General features: G+C 39.7%; 1 protein-coding gene across 5 annotated transcripts in view; it reads right to left on the bottom strand.

Annotated features, from left to right (window-relative positions):
- The window catches only part of ADD3 (adducin 3), a 92,149-nt gene that overhangs the window by 29,265 nt on the left and 42,098 nt on the right, over positions 1-20,786 (bottom strand). For 2 of the 5 annotated variants that reach the window (XM_058421441.1, XM_040070581.2), the window contains exon 3: positions 9,426-9,477. The exons of the other annotated variants lie outside the window; for them this stretch is intronic. The gene's annotated coding sequence lies outside the window, so the exon portion shown is untranslated. The remainder of the gene's footprint in view (positions 1-9,425; positions 9,478-20,786) is intronic. 5 annotated transcript variants of the gene reach the window in all.

Here is a 20,786-nt window from a genome sequence, read left to right as displayed (position 1 = left end):
AGTCGACTGTTCATCCTCCCTCCTATACATTCTAGTAATGACATAGAAATGAGTAATTGCAACTCTTTTAAGGAAAAAAAAAAAAAAAAAAAAAGGAATTTGCATAAGGACCTCAAAATTAAATTAATTCTGAAATTCACCGGATGAGGACATCAAATACCATATATATATCCGAGTTGACAGATTCTATTTATTTATTTATTTATTTAATTTGTGTTACAATGGATTTGGGATTTTCTTACTTTACACATTGTTCAGGTGAGCAAGATGTGTGTTCAGATGTGAGCATTTTTTAAAGTCAATTTCTGGAGCTGAAAATAACAAGATAGGTAGCATTTGTTCAAAATTTTTGAACTGACTTTACTAATATGCAGGAAGTCTTTACACTAGCACTCAAGCCAAACTACACCCCTAAATTGACACAAAATAATTTGCATTTAAAAAATAAAGTAGTCATACCTCCTCCCAACCTGCCCAGCCATTCAATCTTTCTCCCTTTATCACATCTTCAAATTCATACCAACAAACGCTTGCAAGGGTTTTTAAGTTTGTTTTAATGGATTAATTTTCAGCCGTATCAGTTACCCTGCCAGTTAACTGCATATCTGCACAAATGTTTGTTCTGAAATAAAGATAATGATGATGCAGGAATGTCTAATACCATTTCTTCCAGTAGCCATGCAGCCATAAACAATTTGTCATACTACAGCCCAAACTGGTTACTAATCAAATAGTCTAATCTAGCACTACATATTGAAGTCCCTCTGCTTTTAAACAGAGCAAGCTAATAAAATTATCATCTCTTTTCATACACCACATTTAAAGAGACTATACAGCAGCAAGATTTTTTTTTTCCTAAAAAATAAGCACTTGAGTGCATTCGAACGTTGGTTTCGTGTTGTTGTGTTAAATCTAAGGCATGATTCTTTCCCAATTATACCGCGCAATGTTAAAGTCAACGCAAACAGTCAAGCTGTGCAACTCACACTTTACTCAGTGCAAACTGGAACTGAGCCAGACTCACTTTATTGTCAGGAAGTGAGAACTAAGTGGGTCGCTGACAACCACACAGAACATGAGGATTTGAGGCCTGTAGCTTTACCTTTAACTGCAGGGGTGATGTTTTTTCTCTGTTAAGGAAGGTTCCTTATAATGCACTCAGCCTGTAGCAGGTGCAGTCTGCACCTCCACATTTGCAAGCTGGCCTGCCAACATTTTTCAGCACAAGTGGGGAAAAAACTTCTGGAGCCTCGAATGCTGGTTTGATGTATCCAATATGCTCTACCACATGGCCACAAATGCTATTTGCATGCATTGAGTCTCATAAATGAACTTGCATGCTTAACCCTGTAGACCCAAACTATAATCATTCATATTTTGCTATTCCTTCACTGCTGCATGAGTTTTTAATGTTAAAAAAGGGAGGGAGCCCTTGATAAGCAAGTTATCTAAGTTATCCTTTTTTGAGAGTCAGTATGATAAAAGACAAAACCAGTCTCAAAATCACAATCCTGAGAGTTCAGATCCAAAGTTCACCCTGTCCGCTGTGGAACCTCTTGTGCCATGGAAAAGCAGTACATAACTGGGATGTTGCCATCACTGCATTGTGTGACACCTGAGCAGCCAGCAGTGTAATGGTTTCCTTGCTCCACTCCATGAAATGTTTTTCTTGTTTTCCACAAAAACAGTTAAGATTGTGCAGACAATATGAACATTTTGAGATTATGATGTTCTGTACACAAAACATGCAAGTCAGAACAAACCCGGTCACACAAGCAAACTGGTTATAGAAAAGTAGCAGAGGAGGAATTCAGAATTTGTCGGTGAAACAATTCACACAGGTGACCATAAAAAGCACTTTTTTATTTTTAAAGACTCACCTCTGCTTATCTACATAATCACTTGTACTTAAGTACAAGTATTAAGTACAAGTACAAATATTTCAGGAGTCAGCGGACAACAGAGAGCTAAATTAAAAGATTATGTTCTGGTAGCACTTATCCGTATTAAGCTGTGAAAGTAGGCACGCACATAACCCACACACAGAGACAATGGCTGAACAATGTCCCTGTGCCACTTGAAAAACCCGGATTCTTCCACAGTATAAACTGAGAATTTCTCTGTGAATAAACAAAAATTTAACTGGAAAAGCTCATTGCAGTCACAGCCTTCCATATTTCACAACACTCTCCCTCTCCTGCAAGATCTCCAGATTCCTCTGGTGACTCTTTCCTTGGGCTGCCCCTGACCTGCACAAATGCAGGGGAAAACAATTCCACTTTACATGCAGATCTACAAAAGGTTATGGAGTAGAAGAAACAAGTCTGTTATGTAAATACATTTTTAAATCCATTGATTCACTACAACCTGGATAGGGCCATTTGGAGTAACGAGTTACTCCCAGCAACCTGCAGGAGCTCTCCTGGGTCACTGGTACAAAGTGTGTCAGTGGAGAGCAGGGAAACTTCTTATCAGCCTCCGGGCACATGAAAAGGGTTTGTGATTTATGGCAGTTTGATTATCCTGAGAAATGTCATGGCCAAAGCAGCTGCCTCCTGGGTTTTGCTGGAGGGTCAGAGGCTGTGACGGTGGGCAATCCAGATGATGGACACAAGGCAACTGCTGGATTTTACAAATATTTACACGAACAACTGATCTTGTGTACAGCAGCACGCAGCCAAACCTTGTAATAGCCCAAACCCCTGGAGTTCCTCTCTCTTCACATCAAATCACGACCTTTAGCAACAGCCACAGCTCGGTGTAGACCCCATTTAAGACCACCACTATGCACTGATCGTACAGAATTGCAGCTCAACACCCTCCATAACTCATAACTGAGCGCTGGGAAACCTGGCCAACAGCTAATCTCAGTAGGACAATTGTAACTGGAAACTTGAGGAAAAGATGAAACTGTGCCAGGTCTTCGATCATACAGTCTTCAGGACAAATTGTATCTTTATTAATATTATGCACCACACCCTGCACAACTCTCCCCAGTTCATCTTGGGATCTCTGAATCACTCTGCCGTAAATTTTATATGAAGAGCAATAACATAAGTCTCATTAATACACCAATATCAGCTTGACCATGTCAAAATTCCTTTTTTGAGAGCCTAGCCAATTTAACATTTTACTGAGTTAGATATCATTCTCACATTAAAAAGAAAACAAGAGCATTTCAAAAAGATGATTTATGATAGCTACAGTTAAAAACTCCAAATATTTAGATAAAACAACACAACTATGTGTATTGATTTCACATGTGAAGGAGAGGCTTAGTGGGAATGTTATGGTTGTCTTAAGGTTTTAACTATCATTTACAAATAGTAATTTCAGGGATTGATGAAAGTGTGAGACAAATGATGCCTGTCAAGCCCAAGCCTGACTGTGCAGCAGACATATTGCCACTGACTGGCCATGAGCAAGGGAGAAAACCTTAGGCATTGTGGGAAAAGAGCTGTCCCCTTGCTCTAGGAAATGCTTTAAAAAGGCAAGCTCAAATTGAGGTGTAGAGGGAACGCTCTGTTAATAGGACTAACAGCTTATATCAGCCATGAGATGGCATAAGGGACAAAAATCTGTAAATCACTATTCACAGATTATGCTGAGAGTGTCTTTTCTCACCCCATTCAAAAATCCAAGACTTTCTTTTTTCTCCATTACCAAAATTCTTTTTGCCTTAGTATATGGGACGTTTTTTCCCCCTCCTTGGTCCATTCACAAACAAATGTTTGTGACTGTCAAAACATAACAAGGGAAAAGTTAACAAACACACAAAATTTGATAGAGGTTAGTTGCACCCCTAATACTCAAAAAACTATCATCTTTAGAGGACTTAGTTTACACATACCTTATGCTACAATTTTTCATGTTTCCCTGGCTGCCTTGAGGCAATCCTGCCTCTCCCAGTGCACGTGTGTCAGTCCCCCACCTCTGAAAATACCATTCCGTAATTGTGCTAAGCACATCTCTCCATGAATCTTGAGTCTACAATGGTTACACAAAAGCATCAGGGTTAAAAATAATCTGGGGAGGAGAGCAGGGGAAAGTGTGGAGTAGAGCAGGGCCACAAGGGCCTGGCTAACCTACTCAAAAGTTCAAAAGGCAATTACTTTATTAGCTGCGTTCACAGCACGTTGCTTTAATCATCTTTCCCAGGGAAATCCCTAGGATTTACAGTAGTGAGAAACACTTTTTCTGTGTATAGTCACATGGTAAATGTTGTCTTCAGCTTGCGTGAAAATAATTAACGCCCCCCAACAAACTACCCAACTAGCATATGCAAAAAGTTTCATTTGCATTCGAAGTTTAACCTGTATAAATATGCATATCAATCTCAATTGACTTGGACTGAATTTGACCTCCTTCTTGTCTCTGCCACCTTTTGCTCATGGTATTATAAAAGCAAATTGAATTTAGAGAGCCAAAGGTCTTCCATACCTTCAGGAATGGAAAACTATTCCACTGACTTTCAAGTAAGCCCAGCTGATGGCAGAGGGTCACTTTGGACTTAACCACAGCACTGAACAGAGAAGCAGATGTGCCCAGAGCAGCAGCCAGCACATCTCTGGACAAGCACTGAAGATTTACTAACAAAAGCTTTGGTAAGACGCGCAGTGAGGGGTAGAGTGAGTCAGCATCAAGCCCGGTAGTAAGAGCAGTATTTTAAAAGTCAAAAGCAGAATATATAAGTATTTCATAATTAGGTTACTATTATTTTCCAGTGCAAGCAAGCAATTATCTACTGTTATCCCATAATTCTCCTCCTCCATCATTACTTGTAAGCTCTGGAAACTTGGATAAAACAAAATACACTCCACAACAAACTACTCTGCTATTACGGAGCATGGATGTGTGCTGGCATTCTACACAAAATCATGAGGACTTGCTCACATCTGTGACTGTTCCTAGAATGGAAAAGCAGCTGATGTTGAACACTTGTCCTAGAGATTTAAACCATCCTCTCTTTTGATCTCAGGTGCATGAAGCATGAATATTTCATGTCTAAAGAGGAGATGGTCCAATGTACTGGGAACAGAACTTCCCAGCAGCCAAGGCAGTACAAGCAACCATCCACCCCAGACTGCTTCAGAAGACACTCACTTTGTACTTCAGCATTGTCATGCAAGTGAAGAAAAACTTCCTGATTTCTCCTCTAACCAGGGACTTGAAGGAGCTGCAGCACCAGTAACTCAGAATTCCAGCTGCAAAACCTCTCAGTTATAACTTTGAAGGCACGTGCAGCCTTTGATCAGTCACATGCACCACTAAAGACTCTCCCTCAAATCCTTCCGCAAACAATTCTTCCAATTTTGACTTCTACTGTTTTTTTTTTTCCTTTGCAATTTCAAGAATATTCTGAAGCCGATAAATATATTAGATGGATCTGTCTCCTAGATAAAACTAAATGCTTAAGAGTAATTTTATTTGAATTTCCAAAGCTCATTAGTAAATCTGGCCTGAAAATGCTATTTGTTTGTTTGCAATTAAACCCGTGCATGTTTATACTGAATGGAAGTATCTGATGTTACCCATGGGCTGAATGTCAGAGCCTGAAATGTAAAGGAAAATTCTTCTCTAACTCTTAACATTAAGAATTAAAAGCAACAAATTTAAAAGTCTGTTAACAATTTTAAGAAAAATTACATTATGTTCTGAGCTTTGGTGATGATGTTCTTTCCTGAATATTTGAATAACTGATGGAAATCATCCTAGGTAAATAGGATTTCACCTTATACCATAAGAAAATTATTGATGATACAGAAAAATGTCTGAGGCTATGGAGATTACATCTGCTTGATGAATTAATGTAAGTAATGTGGTTTTGTTTTTGTTCCCCCCCCCCTTTTGTGTTGGGTGCTTTGTGAGGTTTTTTATAAACATCTGTATAAACCTAACACCGTTCAAAAAATTAAAGATCTTCATGCAAGAACAGGCCCAAAAAATACCACAAACCTTGATTAATAAAGTGCTGAATAATAGCTGATTAGATGCTTGCCAAGGGCTCCTTCATGACAGCTCTCACAGACGTGCTGGAATGCTGTGGAAGACAACACTGACCCAGGGCAGCCAGAGCTCTGCCTTAACCACAGTGGGGATGAGGAGGAACAACATCTTTTTTTGGAACTCATTTCTTAATCCAAAGAGGAAAAGAGGAATCTGCAGGACAAATCTGGTCTCAGGAGTTCGATCTCAAAGGTTTCTGGAAGAGTAGGAGTAGGTGCTGCTTTTAGAGTTGGGCAATACTTAGATTTAATTTTTTCCTGCAAGATGCGTTGCTCTAACTTGCTAATTTATTGCATCATTTTGGGCAGGGAGATAGCTGGATTTCTATTTTTATTTTAATTACTGACTGATGCTTCCAGTGTGCATTGAAACAAGCATATAAGATACCATTTGTGGGTTGCTGTGGGTTTATAATTCCGTTCTTTTTAATTCTCTGGCAAATTGCTAAGGAATTTTGATTTTGGCCTCCCTCATTAGTACATGCTCTCTCTCTGTGATAAATTATCAAAACTAATCGAAGTTCGTACTGCAAAGCAGTCAGTATGATGTGACGAAAGCATGCAAAGTTTTGTGTTATATGAACAGACTTTCTTGAGACTTCTGGCTTCAAACTCAGAAAAGTGGGATTCATAATGAGAAACACTCCTACCTGGCACACAACCCCCATCCCTCAGAAAGTGCAATTATTCAATTATGCTAGATGAAACTTGAAGAAAGGTTTTCATTACATCTATCCTGTGTTCATTTTCATGCCATATTCAACATGTTGTTTGTGCCTGTGTGATATTGGACTGGAAGACCAGTAGTTTCTAGAAGACTAAAATAGATGGTTTATTTTTTTTTAAGTTATTTTTAACTGTCACATTTACAAGGCACTGAATATGAAGCCTTTAATAATTATACATCTGATATATAAATAGCAAAACATGAGAAATAAGTAAACAAAGTTATCCCTTCCTGGCTGCTCCTGGCATGTTGCACAGATGGTCATGGGCATGCCTGGCTGTCCAAAAGTAAATCAGCAGCCATCCTGAGCTAACAGCACATTCCACCTTTTCATTCTGTTAGAAACTATCATCCACAACAATAAGTTCCCCAAATTGGCTGTTTCATACTTGTAGCCACAAAGAGTAATTACCAAGTGCTGCCTTGTGTAATTATGACAGCACTTTCACAAGTTCAGAAACACAATGCTTTTATGTTACTTGCTCATTTAAGATCGTAATACTGTATACACCTAAAAGGCTTTTGCCCTTTTTGCAGCAAAGTATGTTTTAGTCTTTAAAACTGAGAATTTAAATTGTCTCTTGATTCTGCAAACTTGTGATTGAGTTCAATAATTAATTGACACAACCTTTTTTTAGTCAGTGCCCTATAATCAGATGGACTGAGCAACTTGTACTTCAAGTACTGAGGATGCTGCTCAGCATCAAAATCCTACATCTTTAACCAGATATCAATTTCTGCAAAGCAAATTATGCTTTTACCTTTGTACCAAGTTTGGCTTCAAGTAACCAATAGGTTCAGAAGTTAAGTGGCAGGAATGAATACATGCACAGCATAATCAGGTAAAATCTCATTTTCATAGAGCAGCAGGTGAACAAGCAGTACCTGGACCTCTCTCTGACCTGCAGCATAAGCCCAGACACAGACTCGGTAATTTAAAATAATCTCCCATGATAATTAAGCTGAAGCTGTGAACAAGCATAATTTTGCAAAAAAATGGGAACTTGAGGAGCTTGGGAACTTGGATATCAGAGGGGAAACTTGGATAATCCTATAGAAGAGCCAATATTTTTCTTTCCAAATAAGTAGCATTTGTGCCCATGGTGGGAGTACTTCCTGAAACACGAACAAAGCAATAGGTATTTTTGGAAATTTAAATTTGTAGGATAAATTTAAAAACAGCATGAACTCTCAAAGCATACTAAAGGCTGGCCAGTGTTAAAACCAGTATCTATAAAAAGCATAAGCTCATTGTTCTGAGAGGAGACCAGCATTCAAAATTCTCCAAGTGCCAGTAAGCAATGACCTGAGTCAGATCTACCTGAGCAATAAAAGCGCTCAACAAAAATGAGAAATGTGCTAGTAAGGTTTTTTTTTTTTGTGCCCTCTTCTTCCATTTCCAATTGCACCATTACTGCTAACAGAAAGATAAGTCAATTCAAATAATGACACTCAAGTGATCCCATGTAAAAAACAAACAAACCAAAACAAAACAAACCCACCACATTTCCATTGCTATTCTTGCATCTCATTTGACCTCCTCAGTACCACCACAAAAATGACAACGGGGGGAAAAGAGGAGGAAAAATGAAAGACCAAGCCAAAAATCGAAACAAACTGCTGCACAGGCTCAGAGTATCAGTTAAGAAATATAGCTGCTCTGAAACATTTAAAGAGAATACAAAAGGGCCTCTACAATAGTATAACCTTTGCCTCTGTCTGCCAGCATCACAGTTTACACGGTTTCCATGGAAACCCTCTGCAAACATATGAATGTGCTTGTTGCATTAGATGTTGAACAGAAAATCCTTTGTGGCAACTCTGGAGGGCCATGGCCAGTGCCAACCTCCCAGTGGAATAATGCCCTTCACTATGCCTTGCCCAGAAGGCTCATGACACACTCACTCACATGGCACAGCTGCTGCCACTGCTTGTTTTTCCCCAACTGATTAAAAAAAAAAAAAAAAAGAAATGTGTGCACATCATAACTATTAAATATTTCATCCTTCATGGAGAGCCCGTTTCGCCTTCACCAATTGACAGCAAAGTCTTTGGTTCTGGACTCTCAGATGCAACGCAGGAACTCTTCAGTGAGGACTGACTGGGAGGCTTCCAGCCAGCTTCTACTCAGGGCATTGGGAATACATTTGCATATTGAGTAGATAACTACCCAGGAAAGAGATGCCACAATTCTTCATTATTATGTGCTTTGAGAAAAACACACTAAAAAATACACATAAAATCTCAGCAATAGGTACACCAGTCCGGAAGGCAAAAGTAGTTTTATCACCTTGTTGTTTCTCATCATAGAAAGACCAATGGAACTACAAATAACTCACTGGATGAGCTCCTCTTTCAGCCCTGCAGGCAGGAAAATTCTACTCAAGACTGTGAAGTGTCATCAGGAGGGGAGGTTTCTTTTTTTTTTTTTTTTTTCCTCTTGTTTTTAAGGGTATGTGTGTAAGTGAAAGCTGAGGAACTAAAAAAATTGGTTTCTGCTTTATGAAAGAGGAGTATTGTTACCGGCAAACACCTAAATGTTGCATCCCTTCTGGATTTTCTCAAAATTCATGTCCACTCTGTAGCTCTACACATTTTTACCATTGAAAATACATATATTCTCTACATATTTTATCACTGAAATATGAGTGCTTCTAATAAAAGTGTACCTTTAAGACCAGGACCATACATACCTGGAACATACCTTGTTTGTAGGCTAAAACATTGCCATACATCCTCATTCCTCTGAAAAAACAGATTTTTGGTATAGCAAATTAGACATTATAAAAGCTTCTTCTCCCAGAGGGTGGCTGGGCACTGGAACAGCTCCCCAGGGCAGCGATTACAGCACCAAGCCTGACAGAGTTCAAGAGTGCTTGGACAACGCTCTTGGGCACACGGTGTGATTCTGGGGGATGTTTCTTTACAGGGCTAAGAACTGGACTTGATTTTTGTGTGTCCCTTCCAACTCAGTCTATTCTGTGATTCTGGGACTCTAATTTCTGAGATACCAATGGCATAATCTACCTAATTTCTCACAGATGTGCACAGCTTCAGGGAGATGACCCTCAGGGAGAATAACACCCCCAAAGGCTACAATTAAGATCCAAGTCCTTGGACCCTGCATGGGATGCGAAAGCCTGCCTGGGCCATTCCAGGTACAATCGGGGAGGTCAGCACCTTTCTGCTTGTGACAGGACACTTCATCTGCCACTCAGCCATTTCCAGCCACTTTCACTGTCAGCGACAAAAATCAGCAACATAGCAGTTTCGTCTTAAAAGCTGAAGAATGAAGGAAAACAGATTTTTGTACCAGAAAGACAAAACAGACCGAACGTTTTTAACTTTGCCAGCTCTCTGTTTTTGTGTTTACTTCTTCCCCTTTCCCAGAGTCTGCCCTGAGGGGAAGCCCTCCCTGCTCCCTCATGGCCACCCTCACCTCACACCCACCACCAGCCCAGGCCCCCAGGCAGCAGCCGCCAAATTAACTCTGGGGGCAGCCAATCTCTCCTTTTAGCCTCGCCTGCACTGCACAGTAACGCGGGGGTCACTCAAAGCCCGTGTTGTTCCAATGCTCTAATAACCCATTGTTCCCCTGCGGTTGCCTCAGCGAGATAAAACGAAAGGCCGCGTTTTCCGAGGGTAAGCGAATTCCCACTGCCAGCCAAGGGCTCGGCCTCACGCCGGGGCCAGCCCATCCTGCGGCTCGGCGGGGACACGGTGGGTTTGTTTGTGTGAGCGGGGGTTCGCAGGAACATCTGCTCGGTGAAGGGACGGTGTGGGTGTCACCATCACCTCTCCCCGCGGGGCTGTGCAAAGCCGTGTTCGCTCCCTCCGCACTCCGCCGTCGCTGTAAAGATGCTGCACTGACAGTCCCACAGCTAAAATCCGGCTCCCACCTGCTGGATGATTATAATCAGCTTCCTGCCTGAGGCTGGAGAAGGATTGAAAATCTAATGGTTGTTACTGTAAGTTTCCCAGGAGAGGAGAACCCCAGCCTGGGCTCAGGGCACAGAACATCCCCAGCACAACATCCACCAGACTCCAGGCAACAGCGTGTAAACACTGCCAATGGGACAGGCACGACAGGCAGAAATTAACCCAACAATACAGGAAATTGTAAGATTGAAAAGTCACTCGTTTTATATTTTCACCACATCCTCTTGTCCAGTAATGAAGTTCACTGAACATCATTAACATTCCGCTAATGAGACATCCAACTGCCCAGAACGGCAATAACGAACGTGAGCTCTGTTTCCACCAAATCTACCAGAAAGATTTTTAAGGGTCTGCTTTCCCACTGACACAAACACATGACTCCCATTAGCCTTAATAAAGGAACAGTGCATTCAGGAGGAGACAAACTTCCCAAGGTTGCATAACCGAACCGTAGCATGCTCAAGACACAGAATAGACTGCTAAGAGAAGTTAGCAGTCCTAAAACTACAGGGACGGGCCAAATTATTCCATTACTTTCCCATTAACTTTTGCCATAGTTCAGACTTCCTTGCTTTAGGCCAGTGAAAGTACTCTGAGCTTTTTCTACAACAGAAAAATGCAAAAGTAAATTTCTTAATGGAAAAGCAAATCAGACAGTGGGTTGTTCAGATTCTATTTTTAAGCTGAAAAAAATAAAACTTCAGATATGCACTTTCTTTATCTTAATGCATTGTCCTTACATACTATTCTTGACTCCACGGTATATAAATTCTTACTTTTCTAACAATGTAAATTTGTTGACAGGATGACAGGTTAAAGTTTATCTTTCAGGCTGCTTCCCTTGCCCCAGTCACAAAAATCTAGTTATGTCAATTTATGTCCCTTTCAGTGCTCAGTGAGGCGAGGAAATGGAGTAGAGTGCCAGAATGTGGAAACAATGCAAAAAAACTAATGCCAGAACTCAGTATCTGCCTCCTAGGCTAAGCTCTGCTCGCCCTCACAAACCTTTGGGATTAATACAGCGTATCTCAAAACTGTATTTAAGAAAAACCTCCACTGCAGATGCTGAAAGCATGATTAATCTACTGAAAGTTAGAAGCTTTTTTGTTCTTCTCCCCAGTTTATATATTTTAAAATACTGGTGTACTTAGCTTTTTTTTAATTTTTCTTTCTTTGACCAGGATGCTCGTATGCTTTTGGATACTAGAAAATTGAATTTAATAGACAATTTAAAATTAGTTGGTTGTGCCTTTACCATGAGAATCTCTCTGCTGTAATTGAAGAAATTCAATACAATTGCAGTATACATTAATGAAGGCTGTCTTATGCACTCTGCTATAGCTTTCAATGAGAATAGATTTCTCTATTATCTATCACACTACAATGACTAATATGGGAGAATATCTAGTCTGCTACTACTCACACACATGATAAAAACCCATCAGCGCACACACTCACGGAAGTTGAACTACTTTGATACAGTAAATAGAGAGGAGGAACTACAGTGCAACAATTGCTGTAACTGCCTGACCAGTAATGAGCTGGTTTAGAGCCATGTGTTAAAATATATAAAAACTACCTACCTATTAAAAAAAACCAAAAAACAACTATTAAAAAAACCTCAAAAACAACTCAAAACCAAGCTCAACCACAAACCAAAATATAATTCATTAATTTTATTTCACGGACTTAAAACCTCACAGGTACATGGACCCATGGTACTGCAGCACAGCAGAATCAGCCCTGTGCCCCATGTGGCTGTGCTCACTTTAGCTACTAACAAACACTCAAAACTCTGAGCCCAATCCTACTGGCATTCTGTCTGGCATTCTCCTTGGCTTAAGCAGAAGCTCCTTGGCTTAAATCAGATCTCACTTGCTAAAAAAAACCAAAAAACCACCCCCCCCCAACCAACCAACCAACCAACCACCCCAAAAAACTCAAACAAACACAAAAACCCAAAACCAACAAAAAAACAAACCCAACAAACCCCAACCCATCCCATAATATGCAGAATGACCGAGGCTAACAGACTGATTTATGGAAACGTGATACTGACTATAGTGGGAAACTCATTCAAACACAGAAACTGTAACTCACCAGTCATGTCACAACAACGAAGATAAAAATCATGCCTGTCTCAAATGGAAGACACTAAAATTACAAGCCAACTAGCTGCAGCATCCATCCCCAACCGTTCTGTGAAACACACAACTGCAATAGCACAAAGCATCTTTATGACAGGAATAAAAGGCTCTTTAAATGCTCCTTTTATTTTTTATTGAATGAACCCACTCTTACACAAAGTTCACTCAACGATGTCTCGAGCTTTAGTACTGCCAAATCCTGTATTTCATTAGTCTAATATGGCTTGTCAGTCACATACAGAACAATCTGAAGTATTTATTAACTGCATACATTTTCTTCATGTAGCAGGTCAGGTGGTTGTTTAAGACACTGAACTTATTACTATATTGATAAATGTACTTGTCAGGAAGACAAGAATTTTTTCACTGTTACACCACAGCTGACCAAACACTCCCCTGCTCCGAGTCACTAGCAAAACCCAAAGGGAGTTAAAAACCAAAGCCACAGACTCCTCCCAGCCACATTGTTAGTTTCAGCATTTTCTGTAGTTGACACTTCTCACAGATCAGTAATCTTTACTAACATCATTCCTCCCTCCAAGGAAGCACACTGCACCACACCTCCCAATTGTTTTAGAAGTACATATATATACAAAGACCGCAGTTGAAAAAGATACCATCAGACGTGGCGAGTCCAGAGAAATCTCGTCCTAAATATTTTTCAAGTTTATTCATGAGAAAAGGGTGGAGAAAGAAACCACAGCTAAAAGATTCACAAACATGAACTCATTTACGGGTTTGCAAAGCAAATCATGCCACCAACCTGTCCTGTAACCCACAGAAAAACACAGTGCAGACAGTCTGGATCAAGATACTCACTGCTGGATGAAATTAAATTGCCCAGCTCGTATATGAGTTCCTTAAAACTGGTTGGAGTTTTTTGCCACTCTTAATCTTGCAGTCAGACAGGCACTAGATTAAAGTGAAGGCAGAGCGGAGAACAACCGGTTTCTAAACTTTAACAACTTCTTGCACACCAGGGCAATTAAGAACACTGTTCTCATATACTGTTTATTGCCTTGAAAGGATCACCAGTTGGTTACTGGCCATAAAAACTGCAGCTCTATAACTCCTTAAATATTTACCAACAAGATACACCAGAGTGCAAACCCCAGAATTCTATTCCTGATACCCAGACCTTTCTGTTCAAACACAAACTGACAAAAAGACCTTCTGGCAAAACCATTCCAGAATGCTTTTACTCTTTGGTTTTGAAGTAGAGATCTGCCTTTTCCCCCCTCCCTATAACACCACCCACTCTTCCAAACAAGCAAGTAATCCAGTGTTGCACAGGAATTTTAATTGTTCCCGTAACTTCTCCTACCTGCCAAAGAAGTACTTAGTGTGACAGATATGGAACAGGGTGCATATGATACATGTGTATTTATAATAAGATATGAACATATATATGCATATGTATAACATACAACTTAGGTAAGAGTTAACTTTTGTATAGCTATAAAAACTAGAAGCCTTTCAAGGAAGCAACCTTCGTTCTTTGAAGTAACAGCCACGATTTGAGTTACTGACTCTCTGGCTCAGATTTACAATCAAGTTACTACAGCTCAACTTCCTGCATACCATGTGAGCCAGACTTGGGCTGTGTCCCCTTGCACACTGTTAGCTACGACAGACACAAGGTCACAGCGGAAATCCCTTGCATGGAAGGCTGAAAAACGAGGCTATAAGGATGCACTCCTTTGTATTTGCCAGAAGTATAATCCCACAGCTCTCTGAAGCACTCTCTGCAAGAGTTTGGCTGATGTGGTGCTGAGACTGAAAGTCTGGCTCCTTTTAAGAGTTGTGCATTTTTTATTTATTTATTTATTAAGATCTTGGTCTGTCAACCCTTCCTCACTCTGCACAGTATTTACCACAAATAATGGTCCTGGTTTCAGTGGGACCTTTGAAATACTCATCTTACGGTACAAGGAGTTACACAACTCAAGCTGCTGGGGACCTTTTCAGCATATTTGTACAACTTCATTTATTTAGTTATTAAGACCAGGTCTTAAAACAACAAAACCTTTTTCAAGCATTTGTTTAAACAATCCATTCTAGGTATGAGACTATTTACGGTATGCAAATACTGTGTATTAGTAAAATACCTACGAGAGTTGTAATTATTTTGGTAAAAGAGCTTAGAGATCTTCCCCTGAGTAAATGCATGGCAGCATAAGCCTACTAGTAGGGGAGGTGTAACAATTCCATAAAACAAAAGCACATTTAGAAGTTTCATAAACAAGGGGAAAAATATCTGTTGTACTTCCATATTGGAAACTCACAAAATGCTAATCTTCAACAATAGGTACCATACATTTTTCCACTGATTTTACAACTAAGCCCAGCATGCTGCAGCTTCTGACAGCATTACGGTTTAGAATCTACTTTTGACAGCATTTTTTTTTATTTGTGATGGGTGGTTTGTTTTTGGATTGTTATGGGCTGGGTGAAGCCTCGAGGCAGACATGCAGCACTGTTGATAACATATGTATTTTCCAACCCCGTGATAAATTTCCCATAACTGCTGGCCTGGAACATGACTTTCAGCAACTTGACTGTTTCACATTTGGCTAAAGCAGCATCAGTCCATTTTATAAATTAGCTCCAAGAGTATACATGGAAGACAACCATTTTCATAACAGATTGCTTTCAACGCTCAACTTCAGACTCCAGAAAACAATGATTATTGCTTTCAGAAATCCAAATCTCCTCAAACAGATTTTTTTCTCAAGCTGGAGATCCAAATTAATTTTGCAAGGTGCACCTGGAATTTGAATATTGACATCAACAGTGCTGGCTGTTACAGCTCAGGAGAGGTTTTATTTTATATGCAAATCCTAATCTACACATATATTTCAGTACTCTTACATTACTCCCACTGAGAAGGTCTGCGCTGTTTTCAAAGCCTTAAAACCTTGCCTTTCACAGCTGCAAAGGAAATGACAAGAGAAGAAAAACACAGCCCAGTGCATATCAGCAATTAATTCCATCCACAGCTGCCCAGCTGTTTGTGCACGGAGGAACTGGGCCGTTTCCCCTCCGAGCTTCGGCCACTGAAAGCCGATAGGGCACTTTCAGAGATGTGGGCTGCTGGTAATGCGGCAGGAATGCACGTGAGATCACACAGAGCTGAAGGGGAAGAAATGAAATCCAGACTGAGTATCTGTGTTATGAGGATAAAGTTATCTGGGGGAGAGGGAGGCCGAGGAGGTCAGGGAGCTGCCGCTGAAGCCAGGCTCAACATGCAGGACACAACCATCACTGGCAGAGACAAGGTGGGATGAGCTCAGAAATTGTGTCAGCTCTGCCAAGATGCTTTTATGTTGGCTGATGTCAGGTAGGGAGATCTGGGGGGATTTGACAAAAGCTGTTACTTTCACTTGGGATCATGCTTTCCCAGCAAAGTTGCTAGAGAGACTTGGCTCCATCCATTCTACAGTAAGATATATTGGTGCGAAATTACTAATTATTGGTAAGTAATTTCACCTATGCTTGCAGCCCTGAAGCCCCAGAACTTAAAGCAGAATCGAGTCCTTTAGAGTCTTTCCTATGAATAAAATCCCAGGAAATTCCAGGAAAGGCACAGAGTACATAAAAGGGGGATGCTATTGGTACCATCAACAAACCTCACCCTGTTGAGCTCTGGAAATTTCATCCCACTCAAACTCACCAGTTTACATGAACTGCTCATTTTTTCCTCTAATACATTTAAAAACTCAAAACAACGTGTCTTTTTTTCCTCCATTAATCCAAGCCAGTCCCCATTTAAAAATTCCAAATTGATTCCCTCTTGCTGGGAAAAGCCACACACAGCAAAACACTTCCAATACATATTATTGCCATTTTTTTCTTCAGCTCCAACACCACCAGTAAAAAATAGCTCCTTTGATTTTTAGTGGCAGCAAGTCACCTCTTCATTGGATGGAGCACTCAATCCTCTCAAAACTGCACAGGTACTCAAAAGAATCACGCTAATAAGAAAGTATTTTCACCTGACCATTTTCAATGCCAGTACCTATGGTAAGGAATAACCATCAGAGGGCTATTCTCTTTACAAAAAAGCAATTAAGTACCAGCTGGTGCATTTTGCTGAATGAACTGAGTCTGCTAAAACTACAAGCTTGTGCCCCACTGCGTGGAAAGAAAACCAGTAAGACTCTGATATCATGTCCATACAGTAATAAAGCAAATGGTAGAAAAATATCCTTCTAGCAAGCAAGATTGATCAAATATATAAAAATTACCTTTTCAAAAAAGGATCTCTAAAGTTTAGAGCTATGCTTCTGGAAGGTTGGTATAATTTCCAAAACCACTATTCAAGCATGCAGTGTTATCATTTGGAAAACAGAAGAGCAGAGGCCTTTCACTAATTTACAGCTTCCCAAGTAAAGTAAATCCAAATCCTATGGTTGACTGGAAGATATGAATTTGTACAAATGGCTTAAAATACCATCCCTTTTTTCTCTCTTGGAACCAATGACTCAATAAAGGGTAAACAGAAGCAGCACATTTTTAAATCAGAAGCACAGCCCAATTTAGACTGCATGCAATCTCACTATATTTGCTGCATGAACAGTTCCACTGCTGCTGGAAAGCAAGAACAGCACTCATCATTCTTCCCACAATTTCATTTTTAGCCACCCAACATTAGGCAAATCCATTGGGGAATGATTTCCTACATCGTTTATTGTCTGCCACAGCAAAACCTGTTTTTCTCACATATTAGACACACGCACAGAAAGTTTCTGGAGGTGATCAGTCAATCACATCATCCTGAGCAATGCCAAGACCTCCAAGGTACGTAGGCCACCTTCCCAAGACCGTTAATTCTTTTCACATGAAGTTCAGCAATGCAAATAATTGTATTTCTTAATATCCTACTTAACCTAAATACTGGACAATAGAAGACAGAGGTATTTTTGAACGGCAGAACACAGAGAAGTCTTTAAAAATCCCAGAAAGACTAAAGGCTTTTTTAGACCTACCTCAAAATGGAAGATATCTTAGTAAAGTAGTGAATGGCAATAGAGCTGCAGATGCCTTAAAAATTTATGCAGCTTAAAAATTACTCTCCCCCCAGCCATAATAACTAGAATGGGTGTTGGTTATTGGTTTCAGATTTGTTTCTCAGGCTCAGTTTTCAGCAATATTTTGATAGAAGGCTGTGAAAATACTGATAGACGTTAGAAGTGACAACAGTAAGTTTCACTGCATCAGTAGAACTCAGCTGAGCACTACAAATAGAAATCATTCAAGTGAATCTTGCAAGTGCACATATGCCAACTGGCTAACTAAACACAACTCTTCACTGACTAGTCTCTTCTGTTTCCTACTTCTTCTCTAGAGCAAAATTCTCTCTTGTGACGCAAACCTATCCGAGATCTATGTATTCCTTAAAAGCATGAAAGCTATCCCAGAAATAAATCAGAGTTCTGCTCTTAAGGATTTATCATTTAAATTTAGGCATTATGTTTCAAGCTGGAGATAAATTTTAGTCACTAAGGCTAAAATTCAGATGCAGAGAGGGTTCCAATCCCACATACCACTTATGTCACAAACCAGACTTACAGGTGAGTAATAGTGAGGTTTAGCTCTTGGATTTGATACACAGCAAAGAATTTCACACTAAAAGAATGCAAAAGGGGTTTAGAAAGTCCCTAATTTTCACATCCGGCTGTAATACAGGCAAATTGTTTTACTTATGCTGAATATGAACACATATCACACTTGCTGGAATAATTACTGAAATATGGAAGTTGTTTGATTGTGCCTAGAAATGCTTACATCACATAATAGTTAAGGATAAACAGCACATCTGAACTTGCAAGAGAAGTTCATACTTCATGGTAAAATAATTTGTGAGTCACTTGGGATGACTTCAGTTCTTGTCTCTCTGAGATGTGAATCAGGACCAAAGTTGCTCAATGCCTAAAAGTACCCAGTTCGAAAAATTCCTAAGTCCTATAGGAACAGTTTTCATTTATCATCTATATTATGTACTGAGTACTGAAACTTAACATCTTCATGTTCAGCATTTGTATTTGTGAAACCGTTAGGTCTTAGAGTGCAACTCTTTCTGCCTAACTTTAGATAATTACATACCATTTGAATTCACTGTCTAATTAACCTCTCTCTGGCATGAAGCGGGTAATTATCTAGACTTCATTGGTTGTGCCATAGACTTACAGTGGTTCCAACAGAGGCACACAATCCTCGTGCAGGCACTGATACTGCAGAGATCTTGAGTTATGCAAGGCACGTGCTGCTCTAAAACACTGACAAGCTTCAGACAAGACAGCATAAACCTAAGAAGAGATCACTTAACTGTTTCATTAGCCCAAGGGAAAAAAAAATCCAAGTGGCAGATTTAAAAACAAGAGCCTACTCATTAAATTCTTGCAATTCATGTGCATAACGGGTAATACACTTTTCTACGCATCTCACAACCAGAGGTCTTTTTCACATTGCCCAAGTAAACAACACATACTACAGACTAATTCTCAGCAGTGAGATACAACACAGTATAAAATGAGAAACTCACAGTGCCAAGCACATCCCAGGATCTGGCAACATAAAATATGCTGTGAGAAACTGTCACCAAGGCACAAACAAGGTTTCAGAATACCAAGGGCAAGAGTTCCCAACATAACAATAACCAAGTAAAAACATATGACCAACTCCTTAAAAAATATAAAGGAATAAAATCTCAATATGTAGAGAACAGAAGAGGAGGGAAAGTGAGGGAAGGAGGAACAGAGGAAAGGTAGCATACATATTTTATTGGGTTTGCAATCAAAATACAAATTTATTTGACTACAAAAATGTTCATCCATGGAGACTACTATGAGCAAACAAGTGCAATAGGACATAGTGTTAAAAAGTTCCATAAATTATTTTTAAAGTAATGACAAGGCTTTCTCTTCCATTCTCAGTAAGTGCTTGAAGCTAACGTGCATCTTAAAGACTGTCTTTTGTATTTTACTGTTGCTGTCAAGAAAGAAAAATGAGCTAAAAAATTAACAAATGCACTGCACAACTCACACTTCTTGGCATCAACACCGTACTACAGTGTCTACATCTCAATGTTAGATTGACATGTAAACAAACAAAACACTCCTTTATATTAGGAATTCTTCAATGGTTCATGCTGAAAGCGGAGTAAAGGCAACAACAAACCCCTTGCATCCATCAGCCCACAACAAGCACCTTGGTGTATTCACAGCAATAAAGGTTTTATTGCAGTGAAATGTATTGAGTGTACTGCACTGAAATGTATTTTGTAAAAGCTGATTTAAGCTCTTCTCCTTATATGACAGATGAGCCAGGATTGAATTGGCATGATTTATGACAAACATGCAACACTAAGTTATGGTGAAGATGAGAGGATTTTTGAATGCTTTCCTAAATCATACAAGCTTATCAGTACCCACCTACAAACATATGCTTTCTTCCATATGACACAACGTGCAAAATAGCAATGGTGCAAACTTCATCTTTTATGCTTGAAAGAGAATAGCATAAACTTATCTAGAGTGTATATTCCCAAAGCCTAAGGGAGAGATTTGGTCAAAGAAAATATTTCCATGGAAGTAACCTGACCTTTCTGGTAACCTTTGGTCATTTTGTAATTCTTTGGTACAAAACTGGTATAAAGCTGACACACGCTGGAGAGGACCTTTGGGTGGTCTTGTAAATTTGTTTCACTTGAAAGCTATTTAAAGCTATTCACTTCAAAGCACCATCATTAAGCAACTTAGGCTCTAGCCATGAAAAAGCTTGAAGCTGTTTTTAGTCCAAACAATATTTTTTTCCTAAAGCCTGGTACGATGCCAAGATGACACTCTACCTTATCTATATTGTATCATCTTACCAAGAAGTGTGTGTTATCAGCAATGTAAAAAAGTCACAAACATTCAGTGTGATGTGTGCCAATCACATACAAGGACAGGAGAAAATTCAGACTTG

The sequence above is a fragment of the Hirundo rustica genome, chromosome 8 (genome assembly GCF_015227805.2).
Source record: "Hirundo rustica isolate bHirRus1 chromosome 8, bHirRus1.pri.v3, whole genome shotgun sequence".
In the NCBI taxonomy this organism is placed as follows: Eukaryota; Metazoa; Chordata; class Aves; order Passeriformes; family Hirundinidae; genus Hirundo; species Hirundo rustica.
The sequence above is the reverse complement of the archived record's forward strand: the minus strand, read 5'-3'. Positions and strand labels throughout refer to the sequence as shown.